Raw genomic sequence first — 26,174 nt, forward strand, 5'->3', positions numbered from 1 at the left:
CCTTCTGCGTTAGTAGCAGAATGAGAGGGTGCGAAATGGCTTGTAGGTTGAAGCCCATCCTAAAGTGCAATGTTTACCATAGTATATTACAACATTTAATTCTGTTGTTTATTACATCATGTATTATTATTATTATTATTATTATTATTATTATTATTATTATTATTATTATTATTATTATTATTATTATTATTATTATTATTATTATTATTATTATTATTATTATTAGAAGAGCGTAACTTACACTGCGACATTAACTGTTATATTGTATCATAGCATATCATTTCACATATTATCGTCTTACACTATTTTATGTTATTATATACTATGTTGTATGGTATTATACTGAATTGCATTATATCATATTATATGGTATTATATTATATTATATTATATTTTATTATATTATATTGTATTCTATTATATTATGTTATATTGTATTGCATTATTTTGTATTATATTATAGGGTTTATTATGAGTAGTACTTCGTACCTCTGCGCAAAATATAAATTTGTTTTCCTTATAAGTTATCATTTTTAAAGTAAATTTTAACTAAATATCAAGGTCGTCACGAGGTGAGCTTGGTCCTCACTGGTTCCTGTTTCATGCCTACTCGTGTATCTGTGGTGACAATGGGTCGATGGAATGCGTTGATTGCAGAATGAGAGGATGAGAAATGACATATAATTTGAAGTAATATAATATCATAGCATATCGCAACATATCATTTTATTCGTTCTATTATTTATTATATAATTCATTGTACTATATTATGTTGTTTTTTATTATTATTTTCATTATTATATTTATTGTTAGTATTATTAATTTGTCATAAATAATAATAACATATATTATTTTTATAGATGTGGATATTATTATTGTTATTAGAAGAGAAATATTCTACTTCCTGCAGTATTGCGAAGATAGAAGAGCATAACTGACACTCTACATTAACTGTTATTTTATATATTGATTTATAATATATTATATTGTATGACATTGTATTATATTATATTAAATTAAAATATATTATACTATATTATGTTATATTATATTATTTTGTAGTATTTAAGTATTATTATTATTATTATTAGTATTTCTATTGTTTCTATTAGTATTATTTTTATGATTATTATTATTATTATTAATATTGTTACCATTATTATAATCTTTATCATTATCAGCTACATTTTCATTTCCATACTGCACATTTCACTTTACACATATATTATTAAATTGTATCATATTATATTACGTCATATTTAGTGGTATTATATTATATTACATTGTACTATATTATACTATATTATGGTACAATGTTTGGTATTGTTTTATATAGTATTGTAATGCATTTTTTTTAATATACAATTATAAGTGTATTATATTGCATTGTGATGTATTACATTTTTATATTTTATGCATAATAATATTTTATTATATTCAGTGTCGTATAGTGACCAAACTATATTATAATATATTATGGTATATTTTACTATATTATGTCACATAACATTATGATACTATTATATTCATCATAAAATATTATAGTAGACTATAATACACTGTACCATACGATTTTGCATCGTTTTATACTATATTATGTTTTATTGTATTATACTGCCGGAAATTATATTAAAGTGTATTATGTTACATTATATAATACTATGCTCAAGTACATTGTAAGGGAAGAGGGATGGGAGTGCATCACGGTATCCTACAAGTGAATGACTGGATGAAGGAGTGAAATGTCAACCCGATTCACAGGGAAAAGCTGTGTGTTTTCCCCAGAAGGTCTGAAATGAGTAAGACGCACCCTTCTAACAAACAAACCATCAGGCAGGTTTAAGCTGGTACAGCGAATTCTTTTATTATATGGCCGGATGTTATTGCTGGAAGGCGCCGGGTCCTCAAAGCCCATTTTGGCCTTCTTAACAGCAGTAATATGAAAGTTATCTGATAATCAAATTCGGATCTACTGTAAGTCTACCTGCATCCACTGGTAATGCCTTGAACTGATGGTGGCTTCACACATACATACATACATACGTTTAATATCAGGATGCATTTGATCCTTAACCGTTGTGCACTCGAAAAAAAAAACACCTTTAACCACCCGAATGGGTACCCGGGTACCCATTTTTTTAAATCGCTGTAAGTTGAGCATTTTTCAACCGATTGAAGTAATTTTAGCACTGTTGGATTCAGGAACTTAAGCTCTTTGGGATTGGTACCCATAAAGATGGACATGGTGCTCCTGGTTCCCAGGAACCCGGATATCCTAAATGAGTTCCGACATCGAGGCATTTATACACGGATTTCACGTATTTTTGTAATCTTATCTAAGAATTGCTATATGAAATCAAGTGCTATGCTGAGTTGTTATGTTTATATATTTCAGGGGGCATCCGTTATGTACGTAACATAAAATTTTGAATTTTTCTACCACTCCTTTCCCCCTTTGTCGAGCATTTCTCAATCTTTTCACCATGTATTGTCACGTATTTTTGAAACCTCTCCCCCTTAAACGCGTGACGTACTTTATGTATGTTCCCTTATATACTTCACTTTCTTATCTTCAGTTTGAAAATTATTATGTACTTCAGGCCTATTGCGAGGAGCACGCAATACAATTTTTAATTCTGGCAACAAACATTTCGAAACATCACGAAGTTACTTCCCAAACAGTTTCGTTCTCATTTATATTTCCTTTTTTTCGTTCTATGAGAGTAAGTCCAGAATAGGCCAACTACCCTTTAGATGACGTCATTTTTCTACAAAAGGTTCATTTTGGTACGGCCTTTCTCAAATAGCTGGTTTGGAAAAGTTTCAAATTAGTAAATGACATTTATGGTGGAAAACACAAGTGTCGGAACATTCTACGGAAATCCGGATTAACGGGAACCAGAAGAACCTACTACAGCAATATACACGGCCATCGAAAAGTGGATAAATTTCTGAATTTACCCGTACTGAAAAAATTCAAATCGGATGGAATTTGCCTTAGTTACAAGCATTTTTATTTGTGGGTACCCGGGTACCCATTCGGGTGTTTACGTAATAAAAAAAATTTGAGCCCCCCCATTCGACCCCCCTTACTGTAAAATGAAAAGTCAAAGCATGAGAAGTTATGGTCCAACTAGTTCTTGGAATTGACCGAATTGCAGAATCTTAGTTTAAACCTAACTCAGAAATTTCTTATTTTGAAATTCGAAAAGGTACCCGGGTACCCATTCGAGTGCATAAGGGTTAAGTAAACTTTCAAGTTTTCGTATCGAAGTATCCGAGTCCCAGAAAGTCGATTTGAAAAAAAAATCCAGATGACACTACATCTCGACGTTTAATGCAATTCTAAGACTTCTGGCATCAAAATTATGATGTGGAACACATCTTTATTTTCTATATATGGGTGCAAATCAGAAACTCAACGAAAATTACACGTAGAAATGTGGTCAGGGCTGACATTATGCATCTCGAATCGAGTTGCTCGAAACGATTATTTTTGAAGTCGATTCGACTGAACTGAGGCATTACGTATCGCTTTCGACCTCGTGATCGAGATCCTAACAATGTAGTACTATATTTCGACTGACGCTGCTCGAACTGTCATAACCAGAGATGCCATTTATACAGACTTATCTGTATAATACAGATTTTTACATGCGCATACAGATTTAATACAGAGTACAAATTTCTTACAGATTTCTTAAATTTAATATAGATTTATACAGATTTCACCAAAAGTATTAGGGAAAAAATTAAACTATCTATTAGTAATTGAGCTATCTATTAGTATTTGATTGCAATGACGAGATATACGTTTAGAAATCAACGTACAAATCACTTTTAAAATATATATTTTTTGTGCAGATATTTAATGAAGAACACTGAAATCCATTTATATTAAAATTTGTAGCTAAATTGAACTTAAAAGTTAGACAAGTCTTGGCATCATGAAACACTATTGCCAGACTGACAGTTGTATTACCTGACTCGACGTTGCATATTGGGTTTTGGAAATCCATCTCAACTAAACATTTTCAAATTAGACAAGTATATGGCACCATAATTCAATTGTTGTTGATAGGAAAAAACTATAAAATTTCTTCGATGAATATAATATAAGATATGAAATTTAATCTACCACTCTATAACCATAATCTATCGGAATAACACCTTTTAACATAATTGTATTGTAGAAATTTCATTTTATTAGCGAATACAGATAAATACAGATATTTTATACGAATCAATACAGGTTTTCTATGAAAATATCTGGCATCTCTGGTCATAACATACATAGGTAAACAAACCCATATACATTGCAATCATGAAAAAATTAAACTGAATTATTGTTCGAGTATTTTCGATTACATTTATTCAGTTGAAGTACTGAAAAGAAGCAAACTGTTTGTAATACTGCGGTTTTAAGTTGCCGCACGAAATTAACATGAACACATTTCTGAAATTTAAATCAAGAAGCAGATTCGTTTCCACTCCATTTGAAAACGTAAAGAATTTTTTCAAGCGTGTTCTTGTACACAATTTATCGATGAACTTTTGAAATTATAATAAAAAAATTCTGTATTTTTCATGTATTGTTTCAAGTCTAATACAATTTACGTCATCCATATGTGTAGTTTTAATCAAAGGCTTTTAGGTTTTGCAGCTTTCTGTGTAGTATTTTATTATATTTATTTGGAGATATTGCTTTAGCTAATATAACAGGGGCAACCCATTCTTTGTAGTCTTCATAATCTATTTAGGTACTATTGAAGAGTCCAATACACGCTAATAGCACGAGATTGTGATGCTTTTGGCATATTCTAAATACTTTCGAGGTGTTTGGACAAATTTTTCAATTTACTTGAGTTAGATATATGGGTAAAAGAATTATTTGTTCATTGTTATCGAGCGAATAAGCTTTTTCCTACAATCCGTTTGAGCGACGTTTTCATTCCACAGGATTCAGAAATTTTATTACAAACTACAGTTACTGGGCATAGGTCTAACCTAGGTTCGACTTACTTTTGTTATCTTAAGTAAACACCACGCAGTTTTCAATTAATATGCTTTCTAAACAGTTCGACTTGTACATAATATGCCAAACACACAAAATATATATAACAATATACAAAACAATGCATTAAAATAAAGATTATCAATACTATTATGTTTATGAAAATCTAAGATGTTATCGATAACTACCTAAATAAAAAAGAAACGTATTCGATAACTCATAGTCGATAGTAATAAGGCTTTCGACCATTTCTTATCGAGTTCAGTCGTTTACGAGCTCGATTGTTTTGGTTCCATAATGCCAAAACTTCTCTATAATCTAATACTTCTTCGCGTGAAGTCGAACGAAGCTCGATGATCAACTTCGAATCGAGAATCATAATACGAAACGTGGTCGATTCGATAAAATTTCAGTCGAATCGAGATACATAATGCCACCCCAGGTTTTAAACACTTGGAGCTTAGTCTATTTTGTATCAATTATTAATATTATTTCATCATTGGATTGGAAATATCTCTAAATTTCGATTTGAATGTATCAAGCCACGTATTTTCCATTATATATGATAAAAAATGTGATTAGTAGCGAGCAGTGTCCTATTTTGTGTGCTATAAATCTCCGGCATACCAGATTTCCCTGCCATAGACGACGGATTTGAAGGAGTAAGCGAAAGCGAAGCTGTTGGAATAAATATAAATTGAAGCGAAATTATAGCGAACGTTTCAGTCCTACGCGTGGCATGCTAGAGGTAGGTTGTTGCTAGACAGCAAGACCAAAAGTTCCATAAAACGATTTGAAGCTTTAATTAGTATTGTACTCTGATTTTGAATCATGCAAGCTCGGATAAATTCCCTGTTATGTCGTTTCGTCTGAGAAATTGACAACTGACAAAATTGACAATTGACAACCCAGGGTAAATTTTGAGTGCTTATGATTAATTTCTAATTTATATAAGATGAACTTGATTGAAAATGAGAAAAAGTTTATCGCTTCAACCGAAATCGCAGAATGGTAGAGAAACGTAATGCTGCAAAAATAACTGCTTGCATATAAAACTTGAACGTAAGCTTGGCGAAGAGAAGCTTAAATAACTGCGGAACCGGAAGTCGGATCCGGATGAAATTTCGCAGTAGCTTTAAAGATAATATGAGCTTTAATTGAAATCAAGATATGTGAAAATCGGTTCAAGCATCGCAGAGAAATCGAGGTGAGTTCTATTTTTCAAATTTTTCTGCACCACTTTCGGTGCTTCCGGAACAGGAAAAGGGTGCCGAATTATTCTTTTATGTCCACAAACTAACAAGATCTGCAAACTAGAAGAGTTTGTCAGACAGTTTTATGAGATTTGTAACTGTTTTTGACCATCGTTCGTGAAAAAATACTAATGAAATTGGTAATTTTCCACTTATCACGCTTTAGTTCCGGAACCGGAAGTCGAATTTCGATAAAATGTTCTAGAAATTTTTCGGAAACTATAAGACCTTTCATTTGAATCTTAGTTTGTGAAAATCGGTCGAGCTGTTTCAGAGAAAATTGAATGCACACTTTATCTATAATTTTCACATATTACTCTGTAACTCCGGCGCCGAAAGTCCGATCTGAATGAAATTCAATAGCAGGCTATGGGACCATAAGACCTTTCATTTGAATCTTAGTTTATGAAAATCGGTTCAGCCATCTCCGAGAAAAGTGAATGCATATTTTTGTAACATACACACACACGCGCGCGCACGGACACACACACGCACGGACACACACACGCACGGACACACAGGCATTTGCTCAGTTCGTCGAGCTGAGTCGAATATTATATAACATACGGCTCTCCGGGCCTCGATAAAAAGTCGGTTTACACAGTGATAGCATAGCCTTTCTATAAGAGAAAGCAAAAGTCATGAGACTATTTTTAAGAAAGAAAACAGGGGTTTTATCCTGTACGTAAACAACATTACTTCTCTACTCAAACATTTAAAAGTACTTGCTTACGCAGACTACATGGAGCTATTTATGGAAATAATAAATGCAGATGATGCTAAAGTATTTCAACATGAAACTAACATATTAAATAGTTGGTGCAACAAAAGCTTACTCAAACGTTAAGAAATAACATTCAATATCGTTTAGTAGTAAAATCATGACCCCATTTAGGATATCAACCAGTAGAGAAAAATGTGTAAAATTATAAGAGACCTAGGCATAATTGTAGCCTCAAAACGTACTTTCGAAAAGCATTGCAATACAATTGTCAATAATACAAATAGTATGTTAGGCTTCACTTAACTCTTCAGTCATAGTTTCCAGGACCCTTATAAAGTATGATTACTTTGTATATGCTTCGTATGCTTAACTGCACTACATTTCCTCTTCGATCATATAAAAGAATCATGAACACGGTGCATGCTCATAAACTTACAAACACTCGAAGAGCGCCGCTAAACTACTATGATTTACTTTACCAACTACTTGTTTCCTCAAAGAATACAATCTAAATCATTGATTTCACAATTAAAATTTTATGCTCCTAACCTAACCATCTTGGAAGTTTCCAGTTATTCTCGCAAACAAAATATGACAAATTATGCCAAAAGTAATCCTGTTAACCAAATAATGCTCTATTATTACGAAAACTGCCAAAAAATCAATTTACCTATGTCCAGTTAATAAATAAAAGAAAAATTTAACCAAATCATAGAAATAATGAATAGTATATAGGTAATCATTGTAATTTTTTGTTTGTCTGTAGTCCACATTAGTTTGACGAATAAAAATAATCAGATTTTTTTTGTTGATCTTATTATTGATGGTTTTTGCCAGTACCCAACTGATGTCATTTCTTATCAAAACTTCAATTCCGCAATTTAAAACAACTAAAACAATAACCACAAATAGCCATATTGTAGAGCTGCCGGTGGCGGGCAAATCGAAACCAGAGGATTAAAAATTCATCCTTCGGGTCTAGCAAGAAATTAAATCATATTCATTTTCGTAAGCCCCCATTTCCATTATTCCACTAAGCCCTAATTCCATGCCTTTTAGCTCAGTCAGGTTTAGGAAACTCGGCTTGGAGTCAAACAAAAACCCACCCACAGCAGCCCATCGAAGTCGGCGAGACAGGTAAAATCAAACCACCAAGTATGGAACGGACAGACGAAGATGATGATTGTGCCATCGTGTGCCACACGGGAGCTGGCCTCTGAATGGCAGACGAGCGAACAGAACCGGGCATATTGGGAAATTTATGAACCGACATAAGCCTTTATGTCGACCCAAATAAATCATACCGGTGGTGTAGTTACGTTACCTGTGGAAACATCAGGAGCAACCCGAGAATCAGGTCTAGACAGAGAAACCTAGGGAAAATGGGGCCGAGACACTAATGCCATATCGCTTCTGTCAGTTCGGCTGTCGCTGCGCTGTGTTTCATCAATCCTTCCGCCAGCTTGCTTGAAGCAGAATATTATTCCGATGGGCTTGGGTGGATTGATTCGCTCAACGATGGGCTTGGCATTGGTTGCTTCCTTGTTCGCTTCTTTACCCGTAGGGTTCGAATGGCAGCAGTGGGGCAAAATCCTCACCTGGAACCATTTAGGGTCGTTTAACAAAGGAGTGCTCTTCCATCGAGCGGAGTAAAGTTGATTTCATGGTGGTTGTCAAATCACTGGTTCAATAACTTTCTAAGAAATGGGCTACAATTTTAACAAATATCTACAAATCCATTTGAGTAGCTGCATTGATTATTGGCGTTTTCGTTTTTAATTTGCACTACACCGGTGCAGTGCTACACTGAGGCATGAATAAACGAACAAAAATGACGAAAACATAAACAGTAACCATTGACTACAATTAACGATTCCATTGCACAGAGCTACACCAAACTTTTGATGAGTGCTACACCAGTGGTATCGGTGCAGAAAAAGTGTAGCACTGGTGTAGTGCAATTGGTAAAAACGAACGGTTTAGGTGCAGCTTTCGCTACACCGGTGTAGTGCAATTTAAAAACGAAAACGACATATGATTCACCCCAGTCAGCATTCAAACAGCGGTCCAGTTATGAATGTTGACATTTACAACCCTAGTGATTAAAGCGATATAAATAACAAGTTACACTCGCTGTACTTCCGAAGCACGCTCGCAGTAGGCCGACCTTCGCCGACGGATGTCGGAGTGACGCTGCAGCGAAGTCCGTCCATTCGCTGTACGCATTTCTGTTTAGGATTGTGTTTGTGTTGAGTGAACCCACCTTCCGAAACTTTAGCTATCGGAAGTGCCGAGGAAGGTAGAAGGAAATTAAAATAGAACCCGGCCTTCTAGGCCGACTTCCGCAGACTGGCCGGACGATTTATGATGATGAGTTCAGCAGTTAGTGAGCGGAACTACGTGACTCCAGGAGTTCAAGCACAGATCGACAGTGATGATGAATTAGAACTGGAGCAGGACATTTGATTATTAGGTTTCATGTAATTCCCCTTTTATTTATAATAGCTATTGAATTAGAACAATTATCAGGGGAGATAGGTTTTAATTGATGAAAAAGAACACCGCACAAAGCATTATTCGAACAATGTATGAAACACTTGTAGAACTAATTTGATACTATTATTTTGCTGGAGGAAGTATGTTGATACGTTAAGGCGTTTAAGAGTTATGCAATGTTCTTGAGTTTTTTTAAGGTATTTTTAAAACTAATTTAAATAAATTAAAAAAATAACACCCATTTTCTCTTAAATTTTTACTTATATTATGACCTTTCAGGAACCGCATAGGATACATTTTTATCGATCTGGCATGTAATGAATATTGATATTTGAAGCTTGACTAGTTTTTGATGAAAAATCAAAACTTTTTACTGGTAGCTTATATGAAAAAGCTTGGTTGAGCAAAATTGTGCGCAATGATTAATTTAATAACTCTTCTGAAGACAACTTTTCCGTAGAACGTTTCACCGACGACACGACCAGGCACTCTGAAGAAAACTCGGAATAAATATGATTCGTGAGCGATTTACCATCAGTTACCAAAAATATAGCGACCCCTTGATAATGATAAAAAAAATTTTTTTCAGCAACACTGTTTGAGTTGCTATGAACTAGTTACCAAGGAGCTCCATAATAAATAAACAAACCATTGCAGGAAGTTTTCGAAACTTTTCTATAGATTTAAAATTGTGTCATAAGCTCTCAATTTAATAAAAAATCAAGAATTATTCTGAAGGTATTATTAGACAAAATACAAAATTTGAAGACAAAAATATGCTTTGACAGGCAGAGAAAGAAATTCTGGTATTGTAAAAACGAAATCACTAGAAGTCTTGAAAGCTGTACGTGACGACGCAAGCCATCCGTCGTCGGCTGAGTCCCCTGGCGACGTTCAACTTGAATTCTCGAGGCCGTTTGAAGATATAGATTTAAAAGCTTACAACCAACGAATATAACCGTCCGACCTTCATTCAACATTATCATCTAAACTATACACAGATTTTTTAATCTTTTGGGGGAAATGATATTATGAAATATGACGAAGTTAGACGCTTTAACATGTATGCTGATTGGCAACGAGTAGAAAAATCCGGAGTGGCGAATATATATATAGATTTGGCTAACAAATGAAATAGATTCATTTAAGAAAGTCATTAGAAAGGAACATATAAGCATTCTGTATATAAGTGTATTCGTGCTTTCATATAAAAAACGATTCTGAACTGGAATAAAAAGTAAAGTTCAAAAATTTAAGTGTCTTTGATTTGCTGATTGAATGAAGCTGATATACCAGTTTGAGAGTGAAGTTTCGCTCTGACGGATTTTATGACTGCAAACCTTTTAAAAACTCATTTACGTATCAGATAGTCGTCAAAGATCTAAGTCTAGTTACGTTACACTATTTAACAAGCTTCGACGGATATTTAAACGATACGTGATACCGACAACGCATTAAAAGTACTCAATACAAAAGATGAGGAAATATGGAAACCTGATTCTGCTGTTCTTAATAGCCATTTTTTGTATGTTCGAGTTCCAGCCAGCCCCAACAAAAGCCTCTACAGTCTAATCGAATAATCGCTCTGGCATGTGATGATGCTGGAGAACTTTCAACTTACTGCTAAATAAGGATCTTCCATTCAAGGCAGCTCGTTTTGTTTACATTTTTTAAGTCTTAATATGCAGTAACCAAGGTTATGGTAATTGTTATTCAAAACCAATAATTCATCGACTTATGTTGCCAGTTTCAATAGTTTTCCAGCCGATTTCGTTTTGACATTTCCAGTTACTGAGGGGTAGTTAAATTTGCGATACAGTTTCGGTAGACGAGTGGCAGGTCGTGTCGTCGGTTTCACAAGAAAGTTATAACAAAACAAGTGAGTAACTCGATCAAATGAAAAGCTAGAGAGGTGCTTTTTTTCAGCAAAGCTGCCGAAAATAAAATTTCCCATAACTTTATTGTACACCAAAATCATTTTTTAATTCAATTAAGAAAGTTAGATTTCAGATTTCAATCTAAATGAGGACCACCCTAGTAACTTTTTTCATCAACAGGAGCGCCATTTGATTACAAACAACTTTTGTGCAAACATCAACTACAAAAAACTAATATTTAATAGTGAAAATATTTTTTTCACGATGATTTCCCTTTTCGGACCACTGTGCAGTGGACGCGGGTTGATTTACAGTAGCCCCGATATGACTCATCCATTCATCACCTTCATACTATAGCTGTTACCGAAAAGCGAACAAAAACGGCTGGGCGGATATGTAAGCAGAGTCACTTACTCGTATTCCGTAGGAATGAAAGATGCTCTTCCAATCATAATGTACCCGAACCTCCGTTTACGTAAACTTTTTTTTTACGTTACCTCTTTCTACGTAACTCTTTTTACAAACAAAATCCCAAACAACGTGATCTATTTTTACGACCCTACTTTGTAAAACGAAGTTTTGGCATACAATGAAAATCGTTTCCGGCTCATTTATATTCCATGGAAATTACTACAATATGGGTATTTTCGGAACGGGTTTGATGAGTAGATGTCGGAAAACGATGGTTGAGTTGGTTCTGAATTCCAAGATGGCGACTTCCGGTTTATTGAAATTCCTTGAAAACCTTTGTAATATGTTTATTTTTGGAACGGGTTCGATGAGTAGATGTAGGACATCGATCCTTAAGTTGGTTCTGAATTCAAAGATAATGACTTCCGGTTTATTGAAATTCCGTGAAAACCATTACAATGTGTGTATTTTTGGAACGGGTTTGATTAACACATGTCGAAAACCAATGTTTGAGGTGGTTCTGAATTCCAAGATGGCGACTTCCGATTTATTGAAATTCCTTGAAAACCCTTGCAATATGTTTATTTTTGGAACGGGTTCGATGAGTAGATGTGGGACAATGATGTTTGAGTTGGTTCTGAATTCCAAAATAGCGACGACGGTTTATTGAATTTTTTTGAAAACCGTTACAATATTTTCGAAGCGGGTTTGATGAGTACCTGTCGGAAAACGATGTTTGTGGTGGTTCTGAATTCTAAGATATCAACTTCCGGTTTATTGAAATTTCTTGAAACCCTTACAATATAGGTATTTTCTTGGAATTTCAATAAACCGGAAGTTGCCATGTTGGAATTCAGAACCAACTCAAACATCGTTGTCCCACATCTACTCATCGAACCCGTACCGAAAATACCCATATTGTAAGGGTTTTCAAGGAATATCAATAAACCGGAAGTCGCCATCTTGGTATCCAGAATCACCTCAAACATCATTTTCCGACATATACTCATCAAACTCGTTCCAAATATACCCATATTATAAGGGTTTTCAAGGAATTTCAATAAACCGGAAGTCGCCATCTTGAAATTCAGAACCACCTCAAACATCGGTTTTCGACATGTACTCATCGAACCCGTTCAAAAAATAAACATATTGCAAGGGTTTTCAATGAATTTCAATAAACCGAAAGTCGCCATCTTGGAATTCAGAACCAACTCAAACATCGTTGTCCCACATCTACTCATCGAACCCGTTCCAAAAATACCCATATTATAAGGGTTTTCAATGAATATCAATAAACCGAAAGTCGCCATCTTGGAATTCAAAACCACCTGAAACATCGGTTCCCGACATATACTCATCAAACTCGTTCCGAAAATACTTATATTATGATGGTTTGTAACGAATATCGATGAACCGAAAGTCGCCATTTTGGAAATTGATGCTACTTAGAACATCCTTTTCCTGCAAAAACTGATAATTTTCGTTCTATAACAGTTCGGCTGAAAAGTTCGTATAGTTTCTATGAGAGGGCGCCACTAGAATTAAATCCATACCATTTTCAGTTAGTACCAACCTTCAAAAGATACGTGTATAAATTTGACAGCTGTCTGATTATTAGTTTGTGAGATATTGCATTTTGGGTGCAGCTACTTTTGTTATTGTGAAAAAAATGGAAAAAAAGGAATTTCGTGTGTGAAGTGGGAATTTCGGAGTAAAGTGATGGAGCCATGTTTCGTCCATTGTTATATATCGACGAAAAAATCGGTTTAATTTCGATACAACAGCTCCAAACACTGCTCAGAATCATCAATTCGTTGTTGTTTTTGATCGATTGGGAGCTCACGCGGCACCCATTTTGCACAAAGCTTTCTCATATCCAAATATTCGTGAATAATATGTCCAACACTTCCTTTGATATCTTTAGGGTGTCTGCTATCTCGATCAACTTCACTTTACGGTCATTGAAAATCATTTTGTGGATTTTTTTCACGTGTTCATCGGTAACAGCCTCTTTTGGACGTCCACTGCGTTCATCGTCTTCGGTGCTCATATGACCAGTACGAAATTTTGCAAACCACTTACGAATTGTTGCTTCGCCCGGTGCAGAGTCTGGATAATACTCATCAAGCCATATTTTGGTATCGGCGGCACTTTTTTTCATCAAAAAGTAGTGTTTCATCAACACACGAGATTCCTTTTTTTCCATTTTTTTCACAATAACAAAAGTAGCTACACTCAAAATGCAATATCTCATAAACTAATAATCAGACAGCTGTCAAATTTATACACGTATCTTTTGAAGGTTGGTACTAACTGAAAATGGTATGGATTTAATTCTAGTGGCGCTTTCTCATAGAAACGATACGAACTTTTCAGCCGATCTGTTAAGTACCTGATACATTATACTCATCCAAAATTACATATACAACATAAGGAAAACGTTGAAAATTAGACATAACGTAAACTTTTTTTGCGTCATAATTCGATTTACGAACTCCCGATTATTACGTAAATGGAGGTTTGGGTACATCCAGTTCATGGATGAAGCTTATCCGCTATACATGCTTGAACTCGCTTGATAGTAAGACTCATTTCAAACCTTCAAAAGGAAACAATATATTACATAGTAGATTACAATATAATATAATTTAATATTACATAGTATGATATAATATAATATAATATAATATAATATAATATAATATAATATAATATAATACCGCAGAGATAAGAGGCGATGAAGGCCCATAAATTACAGAGTTTTGCTTCGATTAACTTTTGACAAAACATTCTTGAAATGCTTTTCTTTACATTTCGTCTTAGACTCGTCAGTGCAGAGCAGTTCAAATTAAACTGCTTAGTACCAACTTAAACAGTTCAATTTGGACCGCTAAGTCGACATAACATTAGTGCTACTTGCAAAACGTTGGTTCAAGTTGAACCGTCTAAGTGTCCAATAAGCAGTTCAATTTGAAGTGCTCTGCACTGACGAATCTAAGACGAAACGTAAAGAAAAGTAAAAATCGTTATATGCCCTTAGCACAAACATAGGTGAACCTCTAAATCATTCTTAAAATGGGTTTATTACAAGAAAATACACAAAAAAGATTTTTCAAACGTGTTAGACCCTACTTTACCTACGTTAGCGTAAGAAATATCGGTACTTTTCCGAGTGCAAGAAAAATATGTTTGCTATAACAAGTGTGTTGCCCAAATCTTGCTTCCTCTGGTTTCTAACTAAAGTAAATGTACATTACTAGGGTGAACCTTAACAATGTAAATGTACTCAAGGTCCCTAACTAGAGTAAATGCACCTAAAATCGGGTTGACCAGTTTGTACCCCCGTTGTTGTCTTGTCCTCGCAATTAACCTAAAAATTTGATAGAAAATTAACGTAAAAATTTGAAAGGCTTCGCAATGGGGATTCCGACATAACTACGGTACAACAACTAGTTTTGGGTAGACCGGGAAAACGGGAGGATTACATGTTTGCTTGCAAAAGGCTGCCGCTTCCGACGGCGGGTTGACGGCCAATTCGGTCATGTGACTACATTGATAGATATGTAAAGATATATTGACAAACTCGTAATCGCCTCGTTTGCCTGGTGCTTTCAAAGCTTCGTGCATTTATCGTAGTAAAAAATATGTACACTAGCGGACCCCTGCGCACTTCGTATATGTAAACGAATCAAACCTACTCAATTTTTAATGATTCAACAAAAGTTTTTTATTATGCTCCATGGCAGTGGTTTCTAACCTTGCTATATCACGGAACACATATTGGGAGTAGCTGAAAAACAACATGTTTTGTTTTTCTACTTTCGATAATAATATATACAACCGATGGTTTGCGACACGCGAACGGGCTATAGATAATTGTTAATGTGAAAAAAACTCCGAATTCACACCCTTCAGTTCTATTCACAATAATAGAAAAACTAAAAGGAAGGGGAAATTGACCTTTACATTCAAATGGATTATCAGAGGGTATCAATGGAATGCGTGGAATAAAAACTTCTTCACCTTTGAAATTGAAGTTAAAATTGTTGTCCCTGTACTTGCTGTACTTGTTTCTGCATTTTATGTACCTGTTCATGTACATAACGTTGTTGTTTATGTACTTAGATTTAAATGACAGGTCTTATGGTAAATCAAATAAACATAGATTTCCCATTGCACGGAGACACTAACAGCGCTTCTAGTGAGAAACGGGTGTTCTTTTTTCCATTAGCTACGCAGGCAACTTTATACATGCATTTTAGGAGCATTTACGCACCCATTCTACACCAGACGGCGCTTTTGATGTTACGGGTTGCTCAACTACAGTACTATTACACTGGGGAATCTAGGTTTATTTTATTTATGCTGCTAGAGAATTTCATCTTTATCCAACTTCCGGTTCCGGAATTTCAAGGTAATATGTGCAAATCTATTAGAAAATGCGCACTCACATAACACCACCGCTTTTCCGAACAAAGCACACAGTGTGCTTTGTACAATTTCGTATAGCGTGCACAGTTACTTTTTGCTTAGAGTCAACAGTCATTTTTCTCAGGGATGGTTTGATCGATTTTCCCCAACTTAGGCCCAAATGAGAGGGTCTAGTCTCATAGATTGCTGTTGAATTTCATTCGGATCCGACTTCTGGTTCCGGAACTATAGAGTAAACTGTTTTTAAAATATTAAATTACCATTTAATGCATAGATGCAAAATTAAACGTGCTTAATCTACCTAACAGTAAGATGATACCTTTTTTATCAATCAGCGGGTGTTATTCGCGTAAATATTCTTGGTTGTGTTCAATTATCATGAAATTATTTCAATTACCGTCGTTTTAAATAACTTGTAATCAGTGTTGGTGATTGCCGAAAATTTGACAGAAGCTGCTATATTGCTATCTATATTGTATATAACATTTTAAATCCGGTAGGAGATGCTACAAGAACTCGAGTCTCTCAATGCATAAACCGCGAGAGAATTTTTCTACATTTCTTCTCTCCACTTCATACTCTGAGTATTTCACGGCCCTTTAAAAAACATAGTCTGGTAATCAACGGTGCTGTGTGGAATTTACCAAGAGAGAATCGCAAGTTGACAATTATCGCAGAAAATCGAATCGATGATTCGACTTAATGATTCTCATGCTAGGTTGCAATAATTCAAAACCTTTGTGTGGAGCATTCACAAACATTTTCATAGACACAACTTGAATGAGTGAACGAAACTTAACAATCTATGGCTTGTTGGATAGCTACTACCGTGCGAAATTTAAGTCTAAAAACATATTCGGGTCTTAAAGTCAATTGTCAGAGATATTGTCAAAAACTTTAAGTTGGGCCGTAGATTTAGTTAAATTAAATACTCGATGAAAAATTACTATCAAAATGTCTAGTTTTAATCTAAATTCATTCGCAAAATGGTTCACAGCCTTAATGGAATTGATTTTTACCTGGTTCATAAGTTCATAGCACAGATAAACAGACATGACATTAAAATTAAGTTCTGAATCATTTTAACATTTTTTTTATTTACCACAAGCATTAAGTGATAATACTTCTACGATGTGAACGTTGTTGAAAATAGCAGGTCTGCCAACACTGAAAACGGAAGTGTAGTTTCGGCCTCTCAGTGACAGCGATATCTGTCACGACTGAATACGAACGGAAATTGCTGCCAAATCTCGTTAAACACCGTCTCGTGATTTTGGTGTTTGAAACGACGATGATACTCTTCAACCAGAAGTGTGGTCAATTTGTGATCTCTCGGCAACAGTATTGGATATTTTGCTGCGTATGGGATGGTCGGCGCTGCACAAATCCTGCTATCCATTCGAATTACTCCAGCATCATCGGTAAATGGTGACTGCTTAAAGAGTGGACTACACTTCTCGATTCGTTTTGGTTGTTCATCTGGATTCGTTTTGTTGAAATGCAGTACGCAGAAGTCGTCCGGAAAGGCTTGGATCTGCGCCTGTCGCCACAGCGCGTTCTCTGCCTGACGCAACTCACCACTCGTCAGTGGTCCAGGTCGGCTTTTCTTCCGAAACAATCCAATGGCTCTGAACACGTACGCCATAGTTCGCACAAGACGATTCCAGTTCGAAAATCTACTCACATCGACCAGTGCGGGTGTTATTTGTTGATGATACTGGAATGCTACACGCAACTCTTCCTTTGTCGCCTCTATTATCGTTGGTTGGTCGGGCCATTGTGTTTCTGACAGATACAAAAAGGTCGGACCGCTATACCAGCGACTATTCGGACTAAAACTGGGTCCAGAGCCCCATTTCGTTGCATCGTCTGCTACGTTCTGTTCTCAAATCAAAATTTATGTTTGGGTTCTGGAAATAAAAATTAGGCATGAAAACTATGACGGGATTTGTTTCGTAAAAATGTTTTGCATAATGAATGTTGTTAGACGCAATCATATGGATATTCTCGGAACGGATGAGACGAGATTCCACATTCTACAGAAATAGGTATTGACTATTATCCTACACGAAGAATTATTCGAATGGAACATTCCCAACTTTTACATAAATTCAACCCTTTGAAAATTGAAGTACATTTTTATGTTTCTTCAATTACTTCCCCTCGGCCGCTTCCACCACTTCGCGAAACTCGCTTTACAGAATCAACTCCTATCAAACACACAAACGGATGTAACGCCTTCCTCCTTCGACCCCCCCCCCCCCCCACCAATTCGAAAAAATGCAACAGTAAGTGTGAAAAAATAAAAGCAATTTTATTTTCATTTCTTCTGTTCGTTTGAAAAACTTTGGCTATAAAACCCAATGCTTTATTGTGTCTTCCGTTCCGCCTACCCTCTCAGATTGACAATAAAAAGCCCTTTCTACTGCTGCGAGACGGATTCGTCGAGTGAAAAAGCAAAGCGGAAGCAACTCGATTAGATCGGATCTGCAATTCCATTAGAGTAATTGAAATCCAGCCAACAGCAAAAACTTGGCTCATTCTGGCATCCGGATGAGTGAGCGACTCGTGCCCGCTCGTGTGATGTTTTTTTTTTCCTGCAGAGATGTGGTTCCGTAAATTACACGGCTCCTTTCAGCACTAATTTCGCTTGTAATCACTATTTTCCCAATAATTAATTTGTCAAGCCAACCATAACAGTGCAGTGCAATTTACGTTCCATCACAGCTGAATGGTACGTAGAAAGTCGACAGACTTGATTTACGGATGGCAACCGGAACGTCGTCATGCATGCCACAACCGATTCGATTTGGGGGAGGGTGGCCAGCATCCTCCCACTTCACGGGCAATCCGTCATCGTTCAAAGAAGACAGGCAATCAATCTAATCCTGATAGAAGATGACATTCCTCTGAGAGCAGCTCACATGTCTTTCTGTGTCTCTATCATTCACACTCTCTCACAGCCTTTCTCTGTCTCCCTCAATCTATTTACTAGGATCTGATTTAGCATGCATCATACGGTACCAACGGAATCAATTTGCAGGTTGAAGGTTAACATCAAAATACGGACATCCGATACGAGGACTTGACACAGTGGTAATTAACCCTTTCCGATCGAGCAGTTCGTCAGCCTCGTGCGCATTGTGGATGACTTTTAATTTAATGATATCCAACTGGTCAGCCAGTTATTCATCCGGTTTGATGGATTTCCTCTTCGTGTGCGTCGCCGTCCGGTAGCTCCTGGAGGGAGAGAGTATCATATTTTGGTGTTCAACCAACAAACGGCAAAACACACCGCATAATCTTCGTCCAGTATCCCTGTCGCTGTCGGCGGACCGAGTGGAATTGATTGGAGATGGCATCGGCATCGGCATCGGGGGAACAGCCGAAGCTAATTGAAAGCCACCAGAACAGCATCGGTTCCACATGCCACACAAACCAGCCAACCGGCAAGTTGATATCGACCAGAAGTTGATGAAATATTGCCCGCTGCTAAATGTACCTACGTAATTAAATTAATTAGTAATCCATTAATTAAACATATCCCGGACGGACCGCCAACGCCATCGTCGTCGTCGTCATCGTCATCGCTGTTGCCGTTGCCGAAGCCGTCGCGAACTGATGAGGCTAATGCGAGTAGCTGCACATTTTTGCAACATGACACATGACTGTCCTGGTTGGACACGCAAAAATCAATCATTTCTGGTTGTGGTGGGGCCTGGTGTAATTTGACGGCCGATGGAAACATCAAACGCCGAACTGTTTGATGTCATGTTCAAACATTTGGCTCAAATCATTCTGGCCGTTCTTATTATATTGTACTCTATTATCGGAGTCCGGCAGAGTGCGTTATTGATGTCATTAGTATGTGAGATTTTTACTAAAATTTCGATAGCAAAAATCATTCAAGCTTTAAGTTTTGTCGTGAATACGACTTACTTTACTATGGGGCGCCTTTTCAAAACATAACCTCTGAGAGAGTGATAAGTTTTTGATCGTGAATATCTCTTGTTGTATCTAACGAATCAACTTAATTTTTGCTACATGCCATCGGAAATATGATCACAATTTTATGATAAAATATTCAGTTGTGTGACAAAATCTCAAATAATTCAAAATTAAACTTTTCTGAAATGTTTAGTATAAACGAGTATCAAAGAGGATAATTCATAAGGTGCGTTTGCCTTTCTCGTATTTTGAAAGCTCATAGTTCAGTGATCTGTGAAAAGATTTTTATAATATAACTACCAATACAATCGAAATTTTTCAACTCAAACGTGTATAGCAACAGCATTGAAGTATTTCAATAGTACACTATTGAAAAACCTGTGTCATTTGACCCATGTCAACGCCAGCCAATCAAAACGTTCTCTGAGGAAGAGAACAAAATATCTGCTGCTGTACAACAAATCGTTCGAGAAAAATGTTCCGAACAGTGCTTAATATCGTAGTGAGCTCCACAATTTGACCCTTCTGAATGCTAGAAACGAATTTCTACAGCATTTTGATAGTTTCTTTCAATGAATTATGCAAATCCGAAATTAAATAATCGACATTAAAATTCTGTATGCGGCTATTTTTATAGCCGTTAGGACCGCCCATTAGTGAAAAAGCTACAAACGAAATCATCTATTTAAACCTCTTAACAAAAATTGGATAATTCTGGATTCTATCGCCACTGCGAGCAGATGTTTTGTGTGTCGTTTGCAAAGCTAGTTTCGCTTCCGACAAGAGCGATTACGTCACAGCTGCTAGTCGTTTGCATTGGTGAAAAAACAACGAAAAGAGGACAACGGTGGGGAGCATCTCACAAAACCAGCTGTTCTTATGGCTCTAAAAGTTTTCTAAAGAACTATTAGGATTTCTTCTTCGCAAATCGAAGATAAAAACCTTAGTTTAGAGCAAATCTAGAACTGTTTGATTAGATTTGTGCACTTTTCGCTGTGTGAAATTCAGTAATTGGCACGTTGTCGCAAAGTTGATTTACCGGTAGCGACACCTGCCAATGAAAAATGGAACCAAGAAAAGGAGAATTCTTTCGGAAATTTTCATATCGGCAGTAGTGATTTGCAACATTTTTATCGTTTATTCAATAGTACAAATAGATATCAGCAATAAAAGTACACTCGTACAGCAATAAAAGTACACAGCAAGTACACTCGGAGTAGAAGAAAATCGATTTAAAAGTGATTACTGCTACTTTTTTTTGTATAAACTACGATTAAACATGGAAAATCTTCAGAAATGTGTGATATTGGGTAAGGTTAGGTTTTTTCGGATCAACATTTTTTTAAACAAAAACCAGTGTAAAGTGATTTTTTGAGTACTAGAATGTATAGCGATCGAGTACTATTTATTTTGGGTACTATTTTTCATTTGGATACTTTATTTGTTATTTCCTGGCATTTGAAAAATGGTATCAAACCAAGTTTATTACTGTATTCTGAATAAACGGTAGATTTCGCACAATGAACTAAGATCAACATTACCACCTAAGAGTAAAAACTTTTTCTTCAACTCCTATTATGATTTTTCAAATGAATTTGCCCGTTTTCATGAGAAATCGTTGAAAAGATGGAGTAATTAGAAATTTTCCTATCGATTTTACAGCTCTTACTGAAAGTATCATCTCTAAACAAGCAGCGCCTCTACATTTCAGTTTTGCGACAATATGCCAATCGAAATCAAGTGAAGCCTTCTTTGTTTTTGCGAAAAATGTGGAAAAGGGGAATGTTTGCATAATTCATACTATTGATCAACTAATTGATATTCGGAAGTGTTAAGGAACATGTCAGTTGTTTTCGTATTCACGACATCCAGTTATGTCTCTGGCATTACCCACCCGCTTTTTGTTGGCTTCAGCTAAATTTTTAGAGCAACCAACACTTTCTCAATAGCTGTTGGAATCTTAAACAATTTTTAATAAGAAAAGAACATTTTTTGTTAACAAAATATCAAAATTTGAAAAAAAAAATGTTAAACCAAAATAGAAAAAGAAATTATAATTTTCCAACTAAAAGTATCCATCAAACCTCCAATCAAAATCTAAACTCTAATCACTTGCAGCGAGTCCGACAGAGAATATTTTCTCAGGTCGTTTTTTTGTACTATAGAGTAGGCTCTGATTTTTCCAAGCATTCTTTATTCGCGACCTAGAAGGAGCAGTGCTGCAGTTAATCTGTATGTGAAGTGAATGTAAACAAAGCAGGGTACTTTTTCACTCAAGTTAAATTAGTTAATTCTCTGTTTTCTTATTTGATGTTTTGTGCGTCGAAGTACGAAATTGTTTAAATGATTCCTATTTAGAGCAAATTCAGCAGCTGCAAGATTCATATGGGTGGTCTATAATGTAAATGAAACTGAAACAAACGTATCCCCAGCAATCCGTTTTAGTTTTATTTTTTCGAACAGTTCTATTGTCAAATTTAAAACTGGTATACATTGCCGTTCTATTTTTTCTATATTTGAAACACAGATAAAACGCTGCTAGGGCTGCCAGTTTATTTTGTTATAATTTCTAGATTTAAATTTTAAAACTGACATAAATTATGCATCTAGAACTAGAACACTCCTGAATATGCCCTTAGCCATTAGAACATATTGTTCGGTGTATCGTAGCTGGTATTTCGTCAGCATAAAGCGGAAAAAAAATTCTCTTCTGGACTAGTAATCTGCATAGGTAAGAAAATATTTGAATTTTTTTGACAAAACAACTATTCTTAGTTATTCTAATGCAGCAAACCAGTGCATTACAATACAGAAGAAGGTAATTGAGAATAATTTAAGAAATTTTTTCTACGAATATTGTAGATCATGGATCTGAAAAGTTGCTCGAATGGGCTTGCAAAAACATTTCCTCACAGTGTTTGTTATGCGGATAAGAACAACAAATGCAAATTGTTGAGCCGAATTGTATGTTATGATTGCTAAAAAAAGGTTTCGACCGGGTATATCGATTTCATCATGTGAAATAAAATAAACGATGCACAAACAAACGTGAAATAAACGATGCATAACATAGATTAAACGACTCAGAATCGATCCAACGAAAACTGCTCGGCAATAAATTTCGTTCTCCCAAGTAAGTTTCAAATATTGTTCTAACTCAAATTCAGACAACTGTTTGTTTTCTGTTCCCAGGTGTGAACCCTACAACTAAACGAGTAATTCTGAGGACTGCTTATGTACCCGTTGCTTTTATCGATTGTCGTTCAATGCGTGCCTCCAATTTGTTTACTTATATATTTTTGTATTTAATAAATTTATTCATCTGACAATAAAATATACTTAATGAATAAATCCCAAATGTCCTCAAGCATGATGTTATCGGTTCGGAATATCTTAACGCCGTTCGCTGTAATCTCGTTGGATGTGAATCGTTCTATAGAGTCGAGTTTCTGTAACATATAAAATGTGAATAATTTTGTGATCTCAAATACAGATATTTAAAAAAAACCTTAATAAAAAACCTTAAACCTTAATAACAGAAAGCTCACTTCTAGTGCAAACTTTTATTGCGTGCGGCTCGACAGGTGGAGAGAATGACTGTAACCAAGTCGAATATAAGACAAATCCATCATTGCAGATCGCTTCTACTCCAACTAACTTAACGGTTTCCTCCGGCAGCGTAGTTGAAAACATCCGACAAGTTCAACACTGTGCACGTATCACCTTTCGAAGGCTCCTAAAGATGAATCGAAAAATGCTTTATTATCACATTTAAAATGAACACTTCGACGAAAAATTTGCACCACAAGTAGAAAACATGCAGTTTTAATGCAATTCAAAGAATTTTTAAAAATAGCAGTAGATTTTCATTCATAAATATTGTTCAGAAATTATGTTTACTTTTTCTCACATACCGATCACTTGTTTTATACACGAGAAAATAGACATCGCTCGAAGCGATTATTTCTTATTTCTTTACTGAATTAGTATCTTCAAAGTTTTTAAAAAACACTAGTACTTACCATTTCAACCAGCAAAACTAAAATCGAAGAAAATAATACGTTTGAAAATTTATCACTTTTTGCTTTTGCTTGTTTACTTCCACTTCACACACATAAGCTGTCAAACTCAACTTCGTAGTCGCGAATGGACGAATTTCGTGCCAAATCGTATTTGGAGTTGACAGAACCCTTTCAGATTTTAATAATACTTTTTGGACCTTTAGACTTCGTGATGAAAAGCCCTGAACACACTCTGATTTTTCCAAAATCGATCTTGAAAAGGGCAAAACTACTTTTACCAATTTTTACCTTTCTCCATAGAAAAGTACTAGAATTGCCGGAAAACTCGACAGAGCCTCGGAGATCCATAGTGCTATATACCATTTGTTTCAGCTCGGCGTGATCGGAAAATGATTGTGTGTGCGATCTTTTCAAAAAAAAAAATTTCCCGCTCGATTTTCTCAGAGATGACTGAACTGATTTCAACAAGTTTGGGCTCGTTTGAAAGCCACTATTACACCATTGCGATCAAGTTCGAAGATCTTCCGGTCCGGAGATGTAATGGTAAAAGTGTCATAACCGACAATCTATTGTGTTTTTTACCGCTCATGGCTAAACCGATTTCAACATGCCGAGGCTCGTGTGAAATTTACTATTGAATTGTGAATCACATTTGAGGCTCAAATGGCTGTCACTTCTAGTTCCGTAGATATATTGTTATAAGTGACGTAAGCGACATAACGCATTGTTTTTCACCCCTCAATTTTCTCAGAAATGACTAATTCGATTTTAACAAGCCTAGGCTCATTTAAAAGCTACTATTGTCAATCAAGTTCAAAGAGCAATCGGGTGACATTTCCGGAAATATAATGGTATAAATAACATAAGTGGCAAAACGTGTTGTATTCTTACTAATTTTTGGAGATGGTTGCCTTGATTTCAACAAGCTTAAGTTCGTTTGAAAGCTATATAATGAACCATTGTACCATTGATTAATTGTAACGTTCAAATGGCTGTCACTTCTGGCTACGGCAAAATAATGGTATAAGTGACGTAAACGACTAATCGCACATCTTTTATCGGCTGAATTTTCTCGAAGATGACTCAACAAATCTCGATAAACTTAAATTTATTTAAAAGCTAACAATGTCAATCAAATTTGGAAGAGAAGCCGAACATTTCCGTTTCGAAAGATATAATGTTATATGTGACGTAACCGACAAATCCCAGTGTTTTTAAAAGGAAACAAAATTTCACAGTAGTAAATCAATCTATTTCGAAAGACTAGGCCTCTTTTTGGCTACTATTAGGTTATTTGATGAGCTCACAACAATAATGACCGCGGCTTTATCACATCATTAGATGGAGGACAAGAAAGATTTTCCAAATGGTTATAGTCGACAAATCCTATGAAAATGTATTGTACTGATGATAATCCGAGAACCAATCAAATTATCGAATAATAACACCGAAAATATCCATATCGAGTACACTGGAAAAATCGATTTAAAAAAAATTATTAAAATGATATTTTCCACTTTGGATTCTTAAAAAAAAGTCCAGGGACGATTCGATACAAAACTGATTTTCTTTTGTATCTTTGAAGCAAAACTTCACAAGTGTTTTTTCGGCTTCCCATCTGACTTTCATTCAATTCATGTGGTATTAATTTCCCACACTTTTGAACTTTTCCAAAAGCTTTTAAACAATGTGCTATATTCAACATTGAAGCTTTTGATTAGAAATATCATCTTCATCCAATATTGCTTGCCATTCGGCGTTTTCAATTTTTTTATGAAGTTCCACGTTCTTCATTTCTTACTTTAATTCACCGTTTAACTCAAGTTTTGTTGGTTGCTTCTGATAAAGTATGATCACCATTCGATGCAACTTTGCAGCACTTTTCTTCAAATGAAAACCAACAATTAATGGTTTCCGCATATCTTCAGTTTCCGGTAAAAAAATCGATATTTGAAACAGGTCGTCAAATGGTGAGTGAGTAACTCACAAGTT

The 26,174-nt window shown here is 35.5% G+C and overlaps 1 pseudogene; it reads right to left on the reverse strand.

Moving 5' to 3' along the window:
- Positions 1 to 17,857, reverse strand: part of LOC131429237 (odorant receptor Or2-like) — a 79,462-nt pseudogene extending 61,605 nt beyond the window's left edge.
- Positions 17,858 to 26,174: the final 8,317 nt, after the last annotated feature.

This window comes from Malaya genurostris, chromosome 2, assembly GCF_030247185.1.
Source record: "Malaya genurostris strain Urasoe2022 chromosome 2, Malgen_1.1, whole genome shotgun sequence".
NCBI classification, from domain to species: domain Eukaryota; kingdom Metazoa; phylum Arthropoda; class Insecta; order Diptera; family Culicidae; genus Malaya; species Malaya genurostris.